The sequence below is a fragment of the Brachionichthys hirsutus genome, unplaced genomic scaffold (assembly GCF_040956055.1).
Source record: "Brachionichthys hirsutus isolate HB-005 unplaced genomic scaffold, CSIRO-AGI_Bhir_v1 contig_926, whole genome shotgun sequence".
NCBI classification, from domain to species: domain Eukaryota; kingdom Metazoa; phylum Chordata; class Actinopteri; order Lophiiformes; family Brachionichthyidae; genus Brachionichthys; species Brachionichthys hirsutus.
In genome coordinates, this window is record NW_027180406.1 from 194,657 (window position 1) to 202,269 (window position 7,613).

At 40.5% G+C, this 7,613-nt stretch overlaps 1 pseudogene; it reads left to right on the forward strand.

Moving 5' to 3' along the window:
• Window positions 1-1,887: 1,887 nt before the first annotated feature.
• On the forward strand, window positions 1,888-5,017 carry LOC137914704 (T-box transcription factor TBX3-like; annotated as a pseudogene).
• Window positions 5,018-7,613: the final 2,596 nt, after the last annotated feature.

The window sequence follows — 7,613 nt, forward strand, 5'->3', positions numbered from 1 at the left end:
GATGGTTGCAGGTTCGTCTCCGGCTTGTGGCCATTCTGTGAGGAGTTTGCATGTTCTCCCCGTGCCTGCGTGGGTTCTCTCCGGGTTCTCCGGCTTCCTCCCACCACCAAAAACATGCAGCCTAGGCTGATTGGTGACACTAAATTGCCCATAGGTGTGAGTGTGTGTGTGGCTGGTTGTCTGTCTCTGTGTTGCCCTGCGATGAACTGGCGGCTTGTCCAGGGTGTCCCCTGCCTCTCGCCCATTGACTGCTGGGATTGGCTCCAGCTTGGCCCGCGACCCGATAGCGGAATAAGCGGTTAGAAAATGAAATGAAAGGCTTTGCATTAACTTCTGCCAGTTAATACAACAGCTCAGTAAAATGTGTTACTGAAGAAAGAGGATTTGGATGGGTTAGAAATCCTAATTAAAAGAATTCTGAAGACAGGCAAAACTACTTCTGTTCAAATAAAGGGAAAAAAATAAAAATAAAAATCCCCATTGATTAAGATGGCCCTTTTGCATATGTTTGAATGTTTTTTGTAAAGCAAACTATTTAATCCACCCAAAAAAAACACCTCCCCATTTAAAAATACAACAGAAAATAAGATTAAATACCATAAATCGCGCTGTTTAATATACTTTGTAACGAGATATAAATGCACCACCCCCCCCCCCCCCCCCCCCCCCAAAAAAAGTGCTTTCATTTTTGAATTAAAAATTCCACTGAAAAATTAGACACTTCTTGATTTTACGGTGAATTAACAATCAATTTAAAATTATTCCTCAATCATGTAAATACGTACATTTAGACCCTTTTGGGTTCGAGGTTTGCGCGTTCGTAACATCTTGCTTTAAAGACAACCCAATGGACTGTTGGCTGCACAAAGTAAAACTGGAGCAGGCAGCCTGAGGATTTCGAGAGTTGCCTAAATGTGAAGTGACAGGAGAGAGCTCCCGGCTCTTCGTGGGACGCCAGCTAACCGGCGCCAAGTCTGCCTTAATTAAGAGTTTCATACATTCCCACTTCATCAAAAACCCTTCGATGCGCTCGGGAGGACAGAGAGCTGAGCGAGTGTGGAGGAGCAGGGACGCGTCGCGACGTGCGTCAAAAGTTTCTCCTCATAAAACCTATGCTCGTCATTTGAAAGAGAAAAGGGACGGTAACCATCACTTACTGATAACTAATAATAATAATGCCTTTGCGTCATTGACGCTTCACACACAATGAGCAAGCTGAGTTTGCTGAAAATATTTTTACTTTTATTTTATCAAATACAATGTATAAGCCGGTTAACATTTCCAAAAATAAATACATTAATTAATTAATTAAAAACAACATGTGATTCCTGATTATTATTATTTATTTATTTTTGGGGGGGGGGGGGTAATCATTTAAACGTTTTAAAATAGCTGAAAACTGCTTTTATTATTCATTTACGATGCGCGCTCCTTCTCTATGGTGCGCACATGCACGCTGTCCAACCCACGATGAATCGTCCAAATGCGGTCATCTCCTTCTGGAGGGGGCTCAAACCCCGCCCAGCAGGCCTGAAGAACACAGGCTTGGATCGTGAGGGACTTTGCAGGATAGGATTAAACATGTGATTGTGTCCACGACCGTCCCTCTGCATCCTCTGCTCCAGTGTCGCTGCAAAATGTATTACAAGTCTTGCGCGTGGTTCCAAAGTGCGCTTTCCAGTCTGGTGGATCTACACAGGGCTAATTATTAATAACCTGGGACATGGACACCTGAGGATTCTTGCATTCCATCTATTGGCCAACTTGGAAATCCTCCAAAGGCTGTTGCAATTTGGATGTAGACCGTCGTGCGCCTGGAACAGCAGTCGGGCTCAGACTCTGCAGTAACCGGTCGAGCTGTTCTGATGAAAGATCCCGCTGCTTGTCATGGCTTATCATCCTTTCCACGCTCACCGGCCAGGTGCTTTGCCCCTGTCAGTCATCTTGGCTGCATCTCAGCCCTCGTTTTCCCCTGCGCCGACCAGCCCAGATGTCACCTCCCTGCCCGAGTCCTCTCTGGTGGAGGGGGCTCCAGCTGACCCAGGGTTGCGCGCAACTCTCAGACTCCAGCATCGGTCTCCCTATCCGAGGCCCATAAAGAACCTGGATTCGGAGGAAAGGTTGGACGATGACCCGAAAGTCACGTTGAACGCACAGGATTTATGGAGTGAATTTCACGAAAGGAGTACCGAGATGGTTATTACAAAATCAGGACGGTGCGTAAACTGCGGTCTCATTATTCCTTAAGTGCATCAAACGTTTAAATCTAACCATTTTAATTTGTAATTATTATTTTTTTAATTATTATATTTTTAGCTGTATTGTGGGCTAGAAAAAAACGCTAAAAATAACAACTGAATGTGTAATTTTACTGCAGGTACAACAACCACTAATGTTTATTTATTCATTATTTAAATTGAACTCAAATAAGGAAATTGGTAGGCCATTTACATGTATTTGTAATTTGTATATGCTATAAATGCTTTTTATAATCCATATAGATCGGTGCCCTAATCCAGTTAAAATATTTCTATTTTCCCCTAAATTACTTAAAAATATTACAATCCCTTTTAGATTAGAAGTTTAAACCTTTCAATCAACATGTGAACAAACTCTGAAATAAACCTTTATGGGTGCGTTTTCGTTCATTCTCTATAGGAGGATGTTTCCGCCGTTCAAAGTGCGCGTCGACGGACTGGATGAGACCGCGAAGTACATCCTGCTGATGGACATCGTCGCTGTTGATGACTGCCGCTACAAGTTTCACAACTCGTCCTGGATGGCGGCTGGGAAGGCTGACCCGGAGATGCCAAAGCGCATGTACATCCACCCGGACAGCCCTTCCAAAGGAGGGCAGTGGATGAGCAAGCCTGTTGCTTTCCATAAACTCAAACTCACCAATAATATTTCAGACAAGCATGGATTTGTAAGCAGCAATAATTCCATTTGAATTATTTTTAATTGTTCTGTGTTTCATATTTTATATAAATGTCTCACTTCTTTTCTTTCATTTTTCAGACAATTTTGAACTCCATGCATAAATACCAACCCAGATTTCATATTGTGAGAGCCAATGACATAATGAAGCTTCCATACAGCACCTTCCGCACTTATGTTTTCCCCGAGACAGAGTTCATCGCTGTTACTGCGTATCAGAATGAAAAGGTGATCCTTGCTACTTTCCTACTTTCTGCACCATGCAGGCACACAATTCAGATCTTACCTGTGCATGATTGCATGCATTCACCTGGCAACTACACATGAGGGTCTGTATTTTTTGCAATGACCGAGTTACTAACTTCTCATATTTCGCCATAAGATTACGCAGCTAAAAATTGACAACAATCCATTTGCCAAAGGATTCAGAAAATCTGGAAATGAGAAGCGAGAGAAAAGGTACAGTTATCTTCTCCATGAGAGTTCATCATATTTTCAAAGGCCCCATCTGCATATAAGTATATGTCTGTTTGTGATCCTCAGGAATAAGCAGCTAAACATTTCACTGCTGTACGAGAACCAAGGCAGCGCAGATCAGGACTGTGCTGATTCTGATGACTCATGTGAGAGACCCAGTACGAGTGATCCATTTAGTTCTCCTCGGGAGGTGGGGAGCAGCCCTCTGATGTCCACCTCTACCTGTCAAGGTGTGATTCATCATGTATAACTGGACACTAAGCAGCTTTTATACTATAAATGCCTGTAATAACGTTTATAGCAATATGACGGAGTTTCTCTAAGACTTGCTATATTCATGTCTTTCAATCATCCATCCATGATTGTAAACATATAACTCATTTCATTAGGAAATTCACATGCACTACTATTTTAGTCTTTTCTAATGTAATTATTTTCCCTGCAGATGAAAATAATACAGGAAGTGATTCAGAAACCGATCAGGACACTGCTGCTGGTGAACCCGGTGCTTCCAGGACCCACCATAGGTCTACTTGGAGCCAAAGAAGCGAGGTGATACCACGGAGCAAATCTGCTGTTTGTAAAAGCAATGACAATCAGGACACAGCAAAAAATGCACCAATCCTCAGAAAGTCTGAAGCCATGAGCTCTTTGTAGAGAGATCTTTCAAAAATGAGTGAAATCGAAGATGGGGGGCCAGTCCTGTGATGTCTCAAACGCAGAACTTGCCCGTCGGCCATAGTCACTTTCAGACTTTTGATTTCTCAATAACACCCACAGGCAGTCATTTCTTAAACTTGGAAAACCTTTGTTGTTTCATCCTGGACAGCGTTCAAGTAATCCGGAGGCTTTTCCCACCAGGGGTACGGGACATCTTGTTTCCTCTTTACATGGAGTAAACAATCAAGACAATGGAGGCCTCTCTTCTCAAAGCGCCGCCTCACCATCTACCGTAATGTTCCACCTGTCCCATAACACAGTTACATCTCAGGTAGGCTTCAGCCAGCAAAAGACCTTTTACTAAAAGTGCATTGTTGAGGCCTGGAGGCTAACTTGTTCCGTACCCCTGGTGGGTTTACATAATAACCAGTAAACAAAATATTAAATTTAACAAGGTTGTGATTGAAAAAAAACCCAAAAAACATCCACAGTCCAGTATCAGTGTATATTAACTATTCTATTCTATTTTGTACAGGGAATATCACTGACACCTCTCGGAGGACTGTTTGCCTATCCTTACCGCTGCATGGGAGCAGCAGGACCAGTTGCTCCAGCTCTCCCCTTTTGTACCTCATCCTCCACGTTGGCCAGGAACCACTGTTACTGCAGCCCTTCACCTTGGCTGCGATTCAACCCCTATCTGATCCCCAGCTCTGTCATCTCGAGACAAAGCCTGCTCACAGACTGGCTGACGGTTCAAGCTCAGTCTGAGCTGTCTAAATCAAGGAGCAGAGACTCGAGTCCTGTGTCTGACAATCAGAGCAACAGAACCAAGAACAAGCAGTCTGCTCCAATGAAAAATGCTCAGGCTGCTTTGAATGAGCTGCATAAAATACCTAGTCTGGTGAGAGGACTTGGTAAACCACTCCCTCCCACAGATTAGGAGCACTGAATGACTGCTGGATGAACAGACAGACAAGTTCATGAAGCCTTACTCACTAGCCTCTTGAAACCTATGTTGTTATCTCACCACTAAATATGCAATGATTTGGTGATTTGATTCTTTGTGACATTTGTGGAATCAGTAAGAGACACACACACACACACACACGTATATGTGCACTATATATGTATATATATATAGTATAATATCATGTAGATAAAGCAGATAAATCAGTGCATAATAAGTTAGAAAAACAACAGAAAAAATAATGAATTAATAATAATAGCAATATTATTTGTGTTGTCATTATATTATTCATATTTTTTTATATATTATTTATTATAGTAATAGAATAATAATAGTAATAATAATAATATTATTAATTAATAAAGAAATACTCATTTGCAGGAATTAAGCTATGCAAAACGCAATATCCTAGAGGTAGAATCCTCTATAGAAGGACAATCATGTTATTAAAATATTATTTTCTAAATGAAGAGGATTAATATCACTTCATTCTACATAATTACGTAATTGTTATATATCCCTTTTTGCTTTCACATACAATTATAAAACATCACTATTCAAAGCCTTTTGAGACTGAATGCTGTAAATTATATCTGATGAAACTGCCAATGAGATGTGTGAGAATTATTTGCTACCGATTCACAGTTTTACTTTTGATTGATGTTCAAAAACTCAAGTTTAGAATTTATACGAGTATTTAAAGCAATGTTTTTGTGTGCTTTTCATGAAAATGAAAATGAATAAAGGTAATGGTAATGAAATAAATGAAATACAAATGAGTTCTAGTATGAGCAGGATGTACTGCAAACAAACAAAAATCCATTTATTCATATTTAATAATTGACATAGTTGATTCCGCTGGCTCGAAAATATGTCAAGGTCAACTGCCAAACTCTCTCTCTCTCTCATCATGAAATGATAGAGAGTCTAGTGAACTCCACCAAGGTTACGGGCTGCATTGGTCTCTGAAGCCATCTTGTGGATCACAATGGCAGTGACGTTATATTCTTAAAAATAAAATAAAAACTAGACTTCAGCACAGTCCAGAAAGTAATATTTTGATGGAAAATACTGGAACCGAGCATTATTTCATTAAGTGTACATTTTGGAACATGATCGGATTCATGTACGAAGCTAACATTCTTTCTTTCTCTCAAATCCCCTTCTTTCTTCTCCTGCTAATGTGTGTGCGTTTTTTCTTTCTTTCTTTTCTTTCGTCTTTTTGAGTGTCTTGCAGTTTACAGTTTTAAACAACCTTTTAAATTAGGCAAAACATTTCCTCTTTCGTTTGGGGAGGGGTTGGGGGGGGGGGGGGGGGGGGGGCTTTACCTGTACTAAAAAAAAGCCAGGAAAAAATAAGTACAGTATTTAGACGTCTTTTTTTTTTACGTTAGTACCTTATCTTGTTGCGCAAAATGTCTTTGTCAGCACATTTTTAGCTTTGGAAGTTAAACATATGCAGGTGTGTGCATCTTTTTTTATCCATTAATTAATAGTAAGATTCTGAAATTTGACGCCTGCGTTGCACAGACTACATTTCCACCGAAATGATGCACAAGACGTGCAACACATTTACAACCCCCTCCTCCAAGACGCAGCCTTCCTTCTGTACAATGTACATCTACAAAATCCGCCCACAAAAGTCGCTCTGCATTATGATTGGTTCTCTTCGAACGAACCCTTCCTAGATCTTTGTGAAGTAGATGCTACATTACAGCGCGTTTCTCTTTTACCGAGTATTTTGCTATTCAGTGATAAATCCAAGATGGCATTCATTTTTTTAAATAAATTGGGCAATTATATATACCCTGTTAATGTGAAAATTGTCATGTTTCCGTAGTACTGTACATTTCTTTCCTTAAAAAAAAAAAAACTTTATTAACAAAGCTCACCAGTACAAACTCACTGAAAAGATCTTATACAAAACATTAACATTTTCCGAGGTCAAAATAGAAGGAGTAATATAAAATCACCAATATGTTCAGGAAAGGAAGGAAAGAATTAGAAGGAAAATAATGAAATCCAAAAATAAACACAAGAAGAAAAATAAAATATACAGGTAAATTCAAAATAAAATTACAAACAAGGGTTATGGGAAAAGTTAAATTCTGCTATAAATGTGTTCAATTTTTTTTGCCTCCGTAGTACTGTACATGAACATATTCTATGCTACACCATTTCTATAGCGGAAGTGGCGGTCATAGGTCAATGTCCAGGAGTAACCTGCCTGCGCATCATCACATCACCCCACTCTCTGCTGTGACATCGGCTGCTGGTGCTCTGTGACCTCACCATTATTATGGCGATTCTTTTTTCTTTCATTGCTGGAAACCGGGATGTCTGACAGACGGGGTTAATCTATCCGGACTCTTGGACTCCACTGTCTCAGGATTACGTTACGTTTGATCTTCACCAGTGAGTTTCTCGTCGGCTTTTATCCGATAGTGTTGCGCAAGTCAACTGTTCATGAGTTGCGTTCACGCAGTACACCTGCGGCACACTGTCTGTGGCGCGGTAACTGTGTTAGCCTGTCCCGGTTAGCTAGCTAAAATGATTGGCATCGCGTCGA